The 16,254-nt window shown below is 44.9% G+C and overlaps 1 protein-coding gene across 6 annotated transcripts in view; it reads left to right on the forward strand.

Moving 5' to 3' along the window:
• The window catches only part of LOC139239069 (WD repeat-containing protein 7), a 1,036,818-nt gene that overhangs the window by 189,731 nt on the left and 830,833 nt on the right, over positions 1-16,254 (forward strand). The window lies entirely within an intron of this gene.

The following is a 16,254-nucleotide window of genomic DNA, read 5'->3' on the forward strand; positions in this document are numbered from 1 at the left end:
AACCTGGGAATCGATAAGGATAAGCTGAAGGGTGGGAAGCAGCATACAATTGTGAGAGGAATTATTGTTGAGGTTTAAAGGGGAATTGCTGACTGGAGTGCCTCAAAAAAAAGGTTTTGGGAAATCTATTGCTTCTAATCATAGCATCATAGAAATTTGCTGCACAAAAGGAGGCCATTTGGCTCAGTGTGTCTGTGCCGGCCGAAAAAAAGTTATCCAGCCTAATTCCACTTTCCAGCTCTTGGTCTGTAGCCTTGTAGGTTGCAGCACTTCAAGTGCATATGCAAGTAATGTGGATAAATGTGAGGTTATCCACTTTGGGGGAAAAAACGTCAAGACAGAACATTATCTGAATGGTGGCAGATTAGGAAAAGGGGAGGTGCAACGAGACCTGGGTGTCATGGTTCATCAGTCATTGAAAATTGGCATACAGGTACAGCAGGCGGTGAAGAAGGCAAATGGTATGTTGGCCTTCATATCTAGGGGATTTGAGTATAGGAGCAGGGAAACATAGAAACATAGAAAATAGGTGCAGGAGTAGGCCATTCAACCCTTCGAGCCTGCACCGCCATTCAATGAGTTCATGGCTGAACATGCAACTTCAGTACCCCATTCCTGCTTTCTCGCCATATCCCTTGATCCCCCTAGTAGTAAGGACTACATCTAACTCCTTCTTGAATATATTTAGTGAATTGGCCTCAACAACAACTTTCTGTGATCTTACTGCAGTTGTACAGGGCCTCGCCTGGAATATTGTGTTCAGTTTTGGTCTCCTAATCTGAGGAAGGACGTTCTTGCTATTGAGGGAGTGCAGCTAAGGTTCACCAGACAGATTCCCGGGATGGCATGACTGACATATGTGGAGAGACTGGATCAACTGGGCATTTATACCTTGGAGTTTAGAAGGATGAGAGGGGATCTCATAGAAACATACAAGATTCTGACGGGACGGGACAGGTTAGATACGGGTAGATTGTTCCCGATGTTGGGGAAGTCCAGAACCAGGGGACACAGTCTTAGGATAAGGGGTAGGCCATTTAGGACTGAGATGAGGAGAAACTTCTTCACTCAGAGTTGTTAACCTGTGGAATTCCCTGCCGCAGAGAGTTGTTGATGCCAGTTCATTGGATATATTCAAGAGGGAGTTAGATATGGCCCTTATGGCTAAAGGGATCAAGGGGTATGGAGAGGAAGCAGGAAAGGGGTACTGCGGGAATGATCAGCCATGATCTTATTGAATGGTGGTGCAGGCTCGAAGGGCCGAATGGCCGACTCCTGCACCTATTTTCTATGTTTACAGGTTGTACCTCTCCAGTCCGGCACCCTTGGGACCTGACCGGTGCCAAACCAGAGAATTTTCGGAACCATGAGAGGTGGTGGCAAAGCACTCTTGGTGAATTTGTAGAGTTCACTATGCGAGTTAATAACAGCTCCTAGTCATCATCATTGGCAGTCCCTCGGAGTCGAGGATAACTTAACCAGCTCCTAGTACCTGTTATCTGGCTCAGGGGTTCTCAACCAGAGATCTGCAGCCACCTCGGGGTTCACCTAAATAACCACCAGGATTTTTTTAAAGGAAAAATACAAGGTGGGATCGAGCTGAAAATACTGGCGCCTCCGGCCCAGACCTGCTTTCCCACTCCCGACCATCTGCACCGTGACGGCGGCAGATGCCGCTGACCCCAGGTCCTTAACTGTGGCTTGGACGTCCTGTCCAGTAAATGCACATGGCCACTTTGCTTCCCCAAGCAGGAAACCTTCAACCGCAGGCCCGGTAACGAGGCCGAATCCGATCTCATCAAGGGGGGATTTTGACTCTCCTAGCTATGGCTTGCCTCAGCCCGGCCTGAACTTTCAAACCTGGTCGTCCCTCTCTCTCTCTCTCTCTCTCTCTCTCTCTCTCTCTCTCTCTCTCTCTCTCTCCAGTGACTTCTGGTTAATGATTTACCCAGCCTGGGACTTAGTCTTTCTTATTTTTGGTTAATCATTTTACCAAGCTCGGACGTAGTCTTGACTTTTAGTTAATGATTTGACCTGCCCGGGCCTCCACGGCCTGTACCCTGGTGTGTCGGCTGACTTCGGAACTCTGTTTGGAGCTTAATCGGGTCGTATGCGGTCCCTTGTGCAAGGGAGCCCAAGCCCCTGCCTCTACCAGGCTTCAGATTGCTGTTTTTAAATCCCGACCAAAAACCCGAAAAATGGGCAAAAATGGAAAAAATTTCCTGCCCAAAAAGGGTTAACAGTTGCAGTACAGCCAGTAGAATTCCTCCAGAATCACCAATCTGTCTAACCGATTCGACATCTAGAGTTACGACAAAAAGCTTCCACTGCACCTTTAACTAATGCCGGACCAGGGATATTTCCAGACTAAAGAGTCCCGGACTGGAGAGCTACAACCTGTACTTTTATAATGTGATGAAGGTTTCTGCTTTGACCACCCTTTCAGGCAGTGAGTTCCAGACTCTGGGTGAAAAAAATTCTCCTCAACTCCGCTCTCTAATCCTTCTGTCAATGACTTTAAATTCATGCCCCTTGATTATTGGATTGACCTTAATTTAGAAGTGTAAGCTGGTCAAGTGCACAGATGATGACAAATTAGGAAGAGGGGTTGAATTTGAGGCAGCAGTCTGGAAACTACAAAATGCGGAAGACAAAATATATAAAAAGGCAGAAGAATGGATAGTGAAATTTAAAACAGATGAGTTTTTTATGTATTGGAGTTAAGAAGAAAAAAAATTGGGTGACAGAAGTACTCCATGAATGGTATTGAAATAGCGAAGAATTAAGTTGAAAGAGATGCAAGTTTTTTGTAGGCTTGATTCTCAATATGGCCAATTACTGTGAGCCAGCAGATAGAATGCTCAACTAAATCATTGAAACAGTGGAGCACAAGTTGGGGAAAATAGTGCTTAAACAATATAGCGTTCTGTTTATATCATACTTTGAGTACAGTGTCGAGCACCAAAACACAAGTGAGACAGTCAAACTCTGGAGACGTTTCAAAAAGCAGCCCTCGGGCTGATGCCCAACCTTGAGGGTACAAATTTTGAGGACAATCAGAAGAAACTTGAACTTTGAGATAACACTACTTCAAATGCAAGCATAATCGTAGGACAAGGGGATACAGCCTCAACCTAGTGAAAGGCAACTTTGGGACTGATGTTAGGAGGTTTTTCATAAAGAATGATCAACACATGAAATAGACTTTTGGTCGAGTAGCGGAGGTAAAAACAATCAAATCATTTAAGAACCTGTTGGATCCTGTGATGGGGACAGCATAGAGTCTGCTCTGACGACGCCACCTTTCACACTAGTGCCTCTGACATGTCTTTCTTTTTCCTCAACCGAGGATTCCCCTTCGCCGTGGTTAACATGGCCCTCATTCCATTTTCTGTACCTCTACTCTCACCCCTTCCCCTCCCTCTCAACCACACCAGGGTTCCCCTTGTCCTCACCAGGGTTCCCCTTGTCCTCGCCTTTCACCTCACCAGCCTTCACGTTCAACGGATCATTCTCCGCCATTTCCGCCACCTCCAGTGTGATCCCACCACCAATCACATCTTCTCCATCCCTCTCCTCTCAGCATTCCGAAGGGACCACTCCCTCCGTGACACCTTGGTCCATTCCGCAGTCACCCCCAGCACCCCCTCCCCTTCCCATGGCACCTTCCCGAAGGCGCAGGAGATGCAACACCTGCCCTTTTACCTTCTTCCTTCCCACTATCCAGGGCCCCAACTACTCTTTCCAGGTGAAACAGCGATTTACTTGTACTACTTTCAATTTAGTATACTGTATTCGGTGCTCATGATGTGGCCTTCTCTACATTGGGGAGACCAAGTGTAGATTGGGTGATCGCTTTGCTAAACACCTCCATTCAGTCCATATGTGTGACCCTGAGCTTCTGGTCGTCTGTCACTTTAGTTTTCCACTCCACTCCTACTCTGATATCTCCGTCCTTGGACTTCTGCACTGTTCCAATGAAGCTCAACACAAGCTCGAGGAACAGCACCTCATCTTTCGTTGAGGCACTTTACAGTCTTCTGGACTCAACATTGAATTCAACAATTTCAGAGCATAACCTCTGGCCATCTTTGGTTCCCTTTCCCCCCCCCCCCCCCATCTTATGTTTTACTTATTTTCTTTTTCTCTTTGTCTCTAATGGCAGCTGGTCATTACTCCACCATTCGCACCCCATCCAGATTAACCTTTTTCTAACTTCTGCCATTACCATTTCAATTCGGCCCATCATCCCTTTTGTCTCTCTAATCTCTCCTGCCTTCCACCTGATCACAGACCTTCCCTTTTGTTCTTTCTTCGCCTCCCCCCTTCAGTGCTTGTTAAGAATCTGTTCTTTTCGACACTCTCCAGTTCTGACGAAGGGTCATTAACCCGAAACATTAACTTTGTTTTTCTCTCCACAGATGCTGCCTGACCCGCTGAGATTTCCAGCATTCTCTGTTTTTTATTTCAGATTCCAGCATCCGCAGTATTTTGTTTTTGTAAAATCTTTTTGGATGAGTAAGCTAATGAGGGGCAAATGGCCTTCCTCATCTGTATTTATCTTGCGTGTGTGAATTGATGTGCTCTGGATTATTTTTGAATCTGACACTGTTTGACACGTCATTGGCTTTGAATTTCAGCACTCACTTGCTTTCGAACTGTTAACATACATAGTTTGGGAAGAAAGGCACTACATTTCACCCAGTTTCTCCTTGCTCCACTGGACCCCAGGGTCAATCATAGTTACCTATCTGATCCTCGGCCCTCCAATTCTACTGGACAACCTCCACCAGCGTTACATCTGATACTCCGTCCTACAAACAGCTGCTGGATTCACCCCCTCTCCACAACTTACTGGGCATTGGTTCGTGGATGTTCCAAGCTGACTTCATCCTATCTGCAAGTCAACTTCATCCTACCACAGGGCCTCAAACTTCAACTTTGGATTGGTTCTGTCTTCACTAAGGAAGACACAAATAACCTTCCGGAAATACTAGGGGACCGAGGGTCCAGCGAGAAGGAGGAACTGAAGGAAATCCTTATTAGTCAGGAAATTGTGCTAAGGAAATTGATGGGATTGAAGGCCAATAAATCCCCAGGGCCTGATAGTCTGCATCCCAGAGTACTTAAGGAAGTGGCCCGAGAAATAGTGGATGCATTAGTGGTAATTTACCAACATTTTATAGACTCTGGATCAGTTCCTATGGATTGGAGGGTAGCTAATGTAACCCCACTTTAAAAAAAAACAATGGAGAGGGAAAACAGGGAATTATAGACAGGTTAGCCTGACATCGGTAGTGGGGAAAATGTTGGAATCAATTATTAAAGATGGAATAGCAGTGCATTTGGAAAGCTGTGACAGGATCGGTCCAAGTCAGCATGGATTTATGAAAGGGAAATCTTGATTGACAAATCTTCTAGAATTTTTTGAGGATGTAACTAGTAGAGTGGACAAGGGAGAACTAGTGGATGTGGTGTATTTGGACTTTCAAAAGGCTTTTGACAAGGTCCCACACAAGAGATTAGTGTGCAAAATGAAAGCACATGGTATTGGGGGTAATGTATTGATGTGGATAGAGAACTGGTTGGCAGACAAGAAAGAGTAGGAATAAACGGGTCCTTTTCAGAATGGCAGGCAGTGACCAGTGGGGTACCGCAAGGTTCAGTGCTGGGACCCCAGCTATTTACAATATACATTAATGATTTAGACGAAGGAATTGAATGTAATATCTCCAAGTTTGCAGATGACACTAAGCTGGGTGGCAGTGTGAGCTGTGAGGAGGACTATGAAGCTGCAGGGTGACTTGGACAGGGTAGGTGAGTGGGCAAATGCATGGCAGATAATGTAGATAAATGTGTGGTTATCCACTTTGGTGGCAAAAACAGGAAGGCAGAATATTATCTGAATGGTAACAGATTAGGAAAAGGGGAGGTGCAACAAGACCTGGGTGTCATGGTACATCAGTCATTGAAAGTTGGCATGCAAGTACAGCAGGCGGTGAAGAAGGCAAATGGCATGTTGGCCTTCATCGCGAGAGGTTTTGTGTGTAGGAGCAGGGAGGTCTTACTGCAGTTGTACAGGAACTTGGTGAGGCCACACCTTGAATATTGTGTACAGTTTTGGTCTCCTAACCTGAGGAAGGACGTTCTTGCTATTGAGGGAGTACAGCAAAGGTTCACCAGACTGATTTCCGGGATGGCAGGACTGACATATGAAGAAAGACTGGATCGACTAGGCTTATATTCACTGGAATTTAGAAGAATGAAAGGGGATCTCATAGAAACATGCAAAATTCTGACGGGATTGGACAGGTTAGATGCAAGAAGAATGTTCCCGATGTTGGGGAAGTCCAGAACCAGGGGTCACAGTTTAAGGATAAGGGGTAAGCCATTTAGGATCGAGATGAGGAGAAATCTCTTCAATCAGAATTGTGAATCTGTGGAATTCTCTACCACAGAAAGTTGTTGAGGCCAGTTCGCTAGATATATTCAAAACGGAGTTAGATGTGGCCCTTACAGCTAAAGGGATCAAGGGATATTGAGGAACAATGGAGGCACAATTGAGGAACAGTGGAGGACTTTTAAGGAGCTCTTTCACAGTACTCAACAAAAATATATTCCAGTGAAAAAGAAGGGCGGTAAGAGAAGGGATAACCAGCCGTGGATAACCAAGGAAATAAAGGAGAGTATCAAATTAAAAACCAATGCGTATAAGGTGGCCAAGGTTAGTGGGAAACTAGAAGATTGGGAAAACTTTAAACGACAGCAAAGAATGACTAAGAAAGCAATAAAGAAAGGAAAGATAGATTACGAAAGTAAACTTGCGCAAAACATTAAAACAGATAGTAAAAGCTTTTACCGATATATAAAACGGAAAAGAGTGACTACAGTAAATGTTGGTCCCTTAGAAGATGAGAAGGAGGAATTTAATAATGGGAAATGTGGAAATGGCTGAGACCTTAAACAATTATTTTGCTTCGGTCTTCACAGTGGAAGACACAAAAACCATGCCAAAAATTGCTGGTCACGGGAATGTGGGAAGGGAGGACCTTGAGATAATCACTATCACTAGGGGGGGTAGTGCTGGACAAGCTAATGGGACTCAAGGTAGACAAGTCCCCTGGTCCTGATGAAATGCATCCCAGGGTATTAAAAGAGATGGTGGAAGTTATAGCAGATGCATTCGTTATAATCTACCAAAATTCCCTGGACTCTGGGGAGGTACCAGTGGATTGGAAAGCAGCTAATGTAACGCCTCTGTTTAAAAAAAAAAAAAAGGTGGCAGACAAAAGGCAGGTAACTATAGGCCGGTTAGTTTAACATCTGTAGTGGGGAAAATGCTTGAAGCTATCATTAAGGAAGAAATAGCGGGACATCTAGATAGGAATAGTGCAATCAAGCAGACGCAACATGGATTCATGAAGGGGAAATCATGTTTAACTAATTTACTGGAATTCTTTGAGGCTATAACGAGCATGGTGGATAGAGGTGTACCGATGGATGTGGTGTATTTAGATTTCCAAAAGGCATTCGATAAGGTGCCACACAAAAGGTTACTGCAGAAGATAAAAGTACGCGGAGTCAGAGGAAATGTATTAGCATGGATAGAGAATTGGCTGGCTAACAGAAAGCAGAGAGTCGGGATAAATGGGTCATTTTCGGATTGGAAATCGGTCGTTAGTGGGGTGCTACAGGGATCGGTGCTGGGACCACAACTGTTTACAATATACATAGATGACCTGGAAGAGGGGACAGAGTGTAGTGTAACAAAATTTGCAGATGACACTAAGATTAGTGGGAAAGTGGGTTGTGTCGAGGACACAGAGGCTGCAAAGAGATTTAGATAGGTTAAACGAATGGGCTAAGGTTTGGCAGATGGAATACAATGTCGGAAAATGTGAGGTTATCCACCTTGGGAAAAAATAACACTGTAAAAGGGAATATTATTTGAATGGGGAGAAATTACAACATGCTGCGGTGCAGAGGGACCTGGGGGTCCTTGTGCATGAATCCCAAAAAGTTAGTTTGCAGGTGCAGCAGGTAATCAGGAAGGCGAATGGAATGTTGGCCTTCATTGCGAGAGGGATGGAGTACAAAAGCAGGGAGGTCCTGCTGCAACTGTTCAGGGTATTGGTGAGGCCGCACCTGGAGTACTGCGTGCAGTTTTGGTCACCTTACTTAAGGAAGGATATACTAGCTTTGGAGGGGGTACAGAGACTATTCACTAGGCCAATTCAGGAGATGAGGGGGTTACCTTATGAATGATAGATTGAGTAGACTGAGTCTTTACTCATTGGAGTTCAGAAGGATGAGGGGTGATCTTATAGAAACATTTAAAATAATGAAAGGGATAGACAAGATCGAGGCAGAGAGGTTGTTTCCACTGGTCGGGGAGACGAGAACTAGGGGGCACAACCTCAAAATATGGGGGAGCCAATTTAAAACCGAGTTGAGAAGGAATTTCTTCTCCCAGAGGGTTGTGAATCTGTGGAATTCTCTGCCCAAGGAAGCAGTTGAGGTTAGCTCATTGAATGTATTCAAATCACAGATCGATAGATTTTTAATCAATAAGCGAATTTAGGGTTACGGGGAGCGGGCGGGTAAGTGGAGCTGAGTCCACGGCCAGATCAGCCATGATCTTGTTGAATGGCGGAGCAGGCTCGAGGGGCTAGATGGCCTACTCCTGTTCCTAATTCTTATGTTCTTATGAGAGAAAGCAGGAATGGGTTACTAAAGTTGCGTGATCAGCCATGATCATATTGAATGGTGGTGCAGGCTCGAAGGGCCGAATGGCCTACGCTTGCACCTATTTTCTATGTTTCTATGTTTGATATCAGCTCCCTATCCTTTATTTATGATCTTGACATGTCTTACTTAATCTCTAGCATGCCTATGTAACCTGAATCCCACTTGCGTGTACCATTTGGCTGCACCCCCTCCAGCAATCATCTATTTATTAGGGGCCCGTTGGGCCTTTTTCTCCTCTCTCTTTCATTACCGAGCCATACCATCTTTCATTTTTCCCCTTTCAGATGCTTTGCCCACTTTTAAACCTTACCCAAATCTACCCTTCTCTGCCTTCCTATTCTTCTACTACCAAATAGGGCTTCAAATTTCCTTGAATAGGCCCATGGTTACCCTGTGTGTCTTATCTTGGCATTCTTCAAAGGGCCCATTGCTGCTTCCTTATGAGAAATAGATTCAACTGTCCCATATTCCAGTCTCTGTGACCTTTCTACACAGCTTGTCTGTTGGAAGTTACCCTCACCAACTTCCTTCCCATCCTATTCATGCCATCACCATTCCCATCTTGGATACTGCTGGTAGATCAACAATAACTGCCTTCTCTGCATTTTCCTCTAGAATGTCCACTCACTCCCGAATAAGGCTATCTTATTGTGGATATTTGTACTGACATCCTGGATTTGACTGAAAATTAGGCTCATGGGTGGGTGGTACTTTGTCCGTCGCTGCAGCCTCTTCACCTGACTGCTAAATTGCCATAGTGGCAGTATGGCCTATATCATTAAGTTGCACCTACCCTTTTTGCCCCTATTCATCTGGCACCCTTTCCTTCAAGCAGATAACCATCTATCTCATTTCTCCTTTAAAATTCTTGTAGTCTACTGCACTCACCTTGAGCTTCTCCCCAAGGCATCTTCCCTCCTTTCTTTACTGAGCTTCAACACTGAGCAATGACAAATCCTTGGTGATTTCAATCTCCATTTCGGCTCCCCTTGCTCTCTCTCCTCTGAATTTGCCACCCTGTTTAATGTCCTCCCTCCATATAAACGCTCTCATAGCCAGTTCCTCAACTTCAGCATTTCCTGTGATGCCTCCACTCTCATGGTCTCGATCACCGATAAGGCCATCTGACTATTTCCTTGTTGTATCCTTCACCACCCACATGTCTCCACTTCCTTCTCCATCTGGATACATTTCTTTCTCCGCACCCCAAATCTCTTCCAACTGTAATTCTCAAACTTCCAAGTGCCTAGCCTTTGACACAATACCTCTGCAGCTGTTGATTTTCTCAACTATTCCTTCACCTCTACACTTAATGCCCTTATGCCTAGCAAAACCTTCAGTGCTTCCCGTTCTGGTCATTCCCCTCGTATGGCACCCATCTTTGCTCTCACATTTGAGCATATGTGACACACAATGGCATTAGCCATCCATTGCCAGAGTGGGCTGAACCACATTAATTGGTGCTGAACCTCAGACACCTTTGCCAAAAGCACACACTTTCTAGGATCATTTTGAAGAGTGAGGATTCAAGAGAACTTTTTTAGTCAGTATGTAGCAAGCCAAACACGAGAGGGGCGGTCTTGGATTTTGTTTTGGGGAATGAAGCTGGGCAGGTTGAAGGGGTATTAGTGGGGGAGCACTTTGTTGCCAGTGACCATAATTCAGTCAGATTCAAGTTGGTTATGGACAAGGACAAGAATAGGCCTGGAATAAAAGTTACGAATTAGGGAAAAGCTAATTTTGCTCAGTTAAGGAGTGATTTGGCCATAGTCGTTTGGAAACAGCTACTAGTGGGTACATCAGTGTTGGAACACTGGGAGGCATTCAAGGAGGAGATCCGGAAGGCTCAGACCAAACATGAGCCCTTAAAGAAGAAGGTTGGGAAAAATAATTCTAGAGCCCCCTGGATGTCGAGGGACTTCCAGGGGAGGATTAAGGAAAAAAGGGACACTTATGTCATATACCTATGGCTAAATACTTTAGAATCTTTGGAGGAATATCGAAAGTTAAGAGGCAAAATTAAAAAGGATATTAGGAATGCTAAGAGAGAGCACGAGAAATTATTGGCCAGTAAAATTAAGGAAAACCCTAAGTTCTATAAATATGTTAAGAGTCGTCCATGCCTCAGATCCATACAGGAGGGCGGGTATTACTACAGCCCTGTAGACCATGAGTTTGGTGGTAGATTTGAGGGCCTGGTCTTCAAACACACTTTTCCTCAAACGGCCGAAGGCTGCGCTGGCGCACTGAAGGCGATGCTGAATCTCCGCATCAATGTCTGACTTTATTGATAAGAGGGAAATGGTCCACTTTGTCCAGGGCCATGCCGTGGATCTTGATGATTGAAGGGCAGTGCTGTGCGGCGGTGACAGGCTGGTGGAGGACCTTTGTCTTACGGATGTTAAGCGTAAAGTCCATGCTTTCATATGCCTCAGTGAATACATTGATTAGATCCTGGAGTTCAGCCTCTGAATGTGCACAGACGCAGGCGTCGTCTGCATACTGCAGCTCAACGACAGAGGTTGGGGTGATCTTGGACCTGGCCTGGAGGCGGCGTAGGTTAAACAGCTACAACTTTCCCAGTGGCTACATAGATCATGTCTGTTGTGCCCCGTGGGGGACGAAATCCGCATTGTGATTCCGGGAGGAGCTCCTTGGCCACAGGGAGAAGACGATTGAGGAGATCTCGAGCGACAACTTTCCCAGTGGCTGATTGCAGGGAGATTCCCCTGTAGTTGCTGCAGTTGGACTTGTCCCCTTTTTAAAAAATGGTCACAATCACTGCATCTCTCAGATCTCCTGGCATGCTCTCCTCCCTCCAGATGAGAGAGATGAGGTCTTATATCCATGCCAACAGCGCCTCTCCGCCATATTTTAGCGCCTCAACAGAGATTCCATCCGCACCCGTAGCCTTGTTATTCTTAAGCTGTTTTATGGCTTTGCCGACCTCGTGCAACGTAGGTGCAACGATGTCTCCGCAAGATCTTGCGGATCCCCTGGGAGTACAGGCACACCAACATCAGTGTCCCCGACCAGGCTAACATCCCCAGTATTGAAGCACTGACCACACTCGATCAGCTTCGCTGGGCAGGCCACATAGTACGCATGCCAGATATGAGACTCCCTAAGCAACTGCTTTATGCGGAGCTCTTTCATGGTAAACAAGCCAAAGGAGGACAGCGGAAACATATTAAGGACACCCTCAAAGCCTCCCTGGTAAAATATGACATCACCACTGACACCTGGGAGACCCTGCCGCAGACCGCCCGAGGTGGAGAAAGTCCATCCGGGAGGGTGTTGATCTCTTCGAGTCTCAACGCAAAGAGCTTGAAGAGGCCAGGCGCAGGCAGTGGAAGGAGCGTGCAGCCAACCAGCCCCACTGACCTCTTCCCTCGATGAATGTCTCTTCCACTGTAACAGGGTCTGTGGCTCTCATATCGGACTGCTCAGCCATCAAAGAACTCACTTTGGGAGTGGAAGCAAGTCCTCCTCGATTCCGAGGGACTGCCTATGATGATTAAGAGTAAGAGGGTAACTAAAGAAAGGGTAGGGCCTATTAGAGACAATGAGGATAATCTTTGTGTGGAGGCGGAAGATGTTGGTAGGGTTCTTAACGAATACTTTGCATCTGTTTTCACAAAGGAAAGGGGTAATGCTATCGAGGAGGAGTGTGATATTCTGGATGAAATAAATATAGTGAGAGAGGAAGTATTAAGGTGTTTAGCAGCTTTGGAAGTCGATAACTCCCCAGGCCCAGATGAAATGCCAGGCTGTTGAGCGAAGTAAAGGGGGAAATAGCAGAGGCCTTGACCATCATTTTCCAGTCCTCTTTGGATCTGGGCATGATGCTGGAGGATTGGAGGACTGCTAATGTTGTATCCTTGTTTAAGAAGGGAGAAAGGGATAGGCCGCGTAATTACAGGCCTGTCAGCCTAACCTCAGTGGTGGGAAAATTATTGGATTTAGGGACAGTCAGCACGGATTTGTTAAGGGAAGATCATGTTTGACTACCCTCATTGACCCTCTTAGTTACCTGCTCAAAAAATTCAATGAAGGTTGTGCGTACGATGTATATATATATATACTTTAGCAAGGCTTTTGATAAGGTCCCGCATGGTAAACTGGTCATGAAGGTTAAAGCCCATGGGATCCAGGTAAAAGTGGCAAGTTGGATCCAAAATTGTCTTGGAGGTAGGAAGCAAAGAGTAATGATTGATGGATGTTTTTGTGACTGGAAGGATGTTTCCAGTGGGGTTCCACAGGGCTCAGTACTGGGTTCCTTGCATTTTGTGGTATATATTAATGATTTAGATTTGAATATAGGGAGTATGATTAAGAAGTTTGCAGATGACACTAAAATTGGCTGTGTGGTTGGGAACGAAGAGGAAAGTCATGGGCTGCAGGAGGATATCAATCTTCTGGTCAGGTGGGCAGAGCAGTGGCAAATGGAATTTAATTCAGAGAAGTGTGAGGTGTTGCACTTTGGGAGGGCTAATAAGGAAAGGGTATACACATTAAGCAGTAGGCCACTTAATAGTGTAGATGAACAAAGGGACCTTGGAATGCTTGTCCACAGATCCCTGAAAGTAGCAGGCCAGGTGGAAAAGGTGGTTAAGAAGGCATACGGAATGCTTGCCTTTATTGGCCGAGGCATAGAATATAAGATCAGGGAGGTTCTGCTTAAATTGTATAATTGGTTAGGTCACAGCTGGAGTACTGCGTGCACTGGAGTACTGGTCGCCGTATTATAGGAAGGACATGATTGCACTAGAGAGGGTGCAGAACAGATTTATGAGGATGCTGCCTGGAATGGAGAATCTTAGTTATAAGGACAGATTGGATAGGCTAGGTTTGTTCTCATTGGAACAGGGGAGGTTGAGAGGAGAACTTATTGAGGTGTACAAAATATTGAGGGGTCTGGACATAGTGGATAGTAAGGGTCTATTTCCAATGGTGGGGCATAGTTTTAAGGTGGTTGGTGGAAGGTTTAGAGGGGATTTGAGGGGGGGCATCTTTGTGGGGATCTGGAACTCGCTGCCTGGAAGAGTGGTGGATTCAGAAATCCTCACCACTTTTAAGAGATGGTTGGATGGGCACTTAAAGTGCAGTAACCTGCAGGGTTACGGACCTAGAGCTGGTAATTGGGATTAGACTGGATGACCTTTTGTTGGACGGCGCAGATAGAATGGTAAGTACTGCAGGGAATAGAATACGGCCAGGGTGATCTCCTGAACTAGTTTTGATTGCCTGGATGGGTCGGAAAGGAATTTTCCCAGATTTTTTTTCCCTAAATTGACCTGGGTTTTTTATCTGGTTTTTGCCTCTCCCAGGACATCACATGGGTCCGGTTGGGGTGGAGTGTAGAATGTTTCAGTATAAGGGGTTTCGCCGTTGTGTGAGGCGGACTGTTTGGGCTGGGTGCTCTTTGCCTTTCCGTCATTGTTCATAGGTTTATATGTAATCTTTAGGGCTGCTGGCCAAGGGCCGTGCGGCTCTTTGACGGCCGGCGCGGACACGATGGGCCAAAATGGCCTCCTTCTGCGCTGTAAATTTCTATGTTCTATGTTTCTATGTATATACATTGACCTTTTGTTTTGATGCTTTGAAAATGTTTCACTGGTGCAAGTCAAATTTTGTAGCTCTAAACCCAGGTTCAGGTTGAAGCAATAGATGCCCTGAACAGAGGTGTACTCCACTTTTATAATTGGAGCCTTCATTGAGAAAAAATAACTTGTTTTCCAGTAAATTGAATTATATAGAAATAAACCTCATGGTCATGTCTTAAAACCAGAGAATGCCAGACAGTGGTTCAGAACGATCTCTTAGCAGGTGAGGATTCTGTACACTTTTCCCTTGTTTCCTCCCAGAACATGGGTTATTCACGGGATTTGGGTGGTGGAAACAGTCAAGGCATTGAGCCTGAAAGTTCGACGTCCCCGGGCCCGTACAAAGTTTCTATGCACCCGAGAACACATTGGAAAAGCCGGTTTTCAGCATGCTGAAAACCGACTTTTCTGATCTGTCAAGTTTCTGGCTTGACAGATCTCGCGCATATTAGGAGCGAGGACATTTGTACGTGCAAATTGGCGATATTTACGCATACAAATGTCCTCAAAAATCTTGTGCCAGAAAAAGCAGGCACATAGCCTACTTTTACAGGCGCAAGTTTTTTAAAATACACAAAATCATATAAAAAAAAATAAAGTAATGAAAACATATTTTATTGTTAAAAACCCTCCCCACAACGGTAAGTTTATTTTAAGGCATAATTATAAAAACTTTTCAAAAAAATCGGGAAAATATTTTTTTTCATAAGACATTAATAACTTTAACTTAAATGAAAACTTAAATATGTAGTGTATATTTTCTATTTTTTATTAGTGTTTTGGGTATTTTGGGTGTTTCTCATTCATAGTAATAGGAGTTTCGGACTTACGAAACTCCTATTACTATGAATGAGAATATACTAGACCTGATTGGCTGCCCAGAGCCATGTGACTCCAGCTCTAGGCCTGTGTACGTCCCGGCGTGCATGCGCTGCGATGTGCAGCAAGAGGTGGCCTGTGCATCGGAAAGTCGAGCGGGGGCAGCAGCTTCAGGTAGGTGCGTATTTTTTCCCTACAATCTAGCCGAGCGCCCGTGGGAAGGAGAAAGCGGAATTTCTGGGCCAATATGTTCTCCTGCAAATAATGGGAAAGCAAATAGGGAAATTGAATAACAAATGAATTGGGTGGTTCTCAGCTTCTAGGGAAACACTGCTGCTGTTGAGCATGTGCTGGTCTCTGAGGTTGTGACTTCGGGAAAAAATGCTTGTCATTCTGTGATCTTCATCAAAGTGAGTTATATTTGTGGTGGAAAATTGAACATTATTCAAATTAAAGTGAGTGAGAGTATTAAGCTTACTTAGTTTTCTGATAAAACACTTCAGTCCTAATCTCTGAGGAGCACCCACTTCTGCATTGATGTAATACTTCTCCAGACTTCCTATTCTGTTGCCTTTCAGGGCAACACTGAAATGACGTGCCAAACCTGTGGTATTTTTATATCGTGGAACTGTGTCTATAGGGAATTCATGTCTGCCTGAAGCATTTCACGTGTGGCTATTGACAGCAGTCAAGGAGAAGCTTTCATCCCTGTTTGTGTACTCCGTTTGAATTGAGCACTTGTGGGTGAAAAGATAATACTGTGTTTTAGTGTAGTGTTTCCTTACCCTATCCCTTCGAAATAGGCTTTTTAGAATTATGCTGATAACCATCTTCAGAGTCTGTTGGATTTCACAGTGATGTGATTTGGCAGTTCAGAAGAAAGGGCCCAGCCTTCCCAGATCATTTTTCCATGATACATATAGTAGTCAGTAATATAGCCCCAATTCCCATTGCTAATGTTGGATAAAGACAAACCTTTTTTGCCTTTATTGGTTCCTTGACAAGAAAAAGGAAGTATATTGTTTGGAATGGAAGATAAATTAATTTGATACTGTTATACTGATCTTAAATTACTTGTGCT

This window comes from Pristiophorus japonicus, chromosome 2, assembly GCF_044704955.1.
Source record: "Pristiophorus japonicus isolate sPriJap1 chromosome 2, sPriJap1.hap1, whole genome shotgun sequence".
NCBI classification, from domain to species: Eukaryota; Metazoa; Chordata; class Chondrichthyes; family Pristiophoridae; genus Pristiophorus; species Pristiophorus japonicus.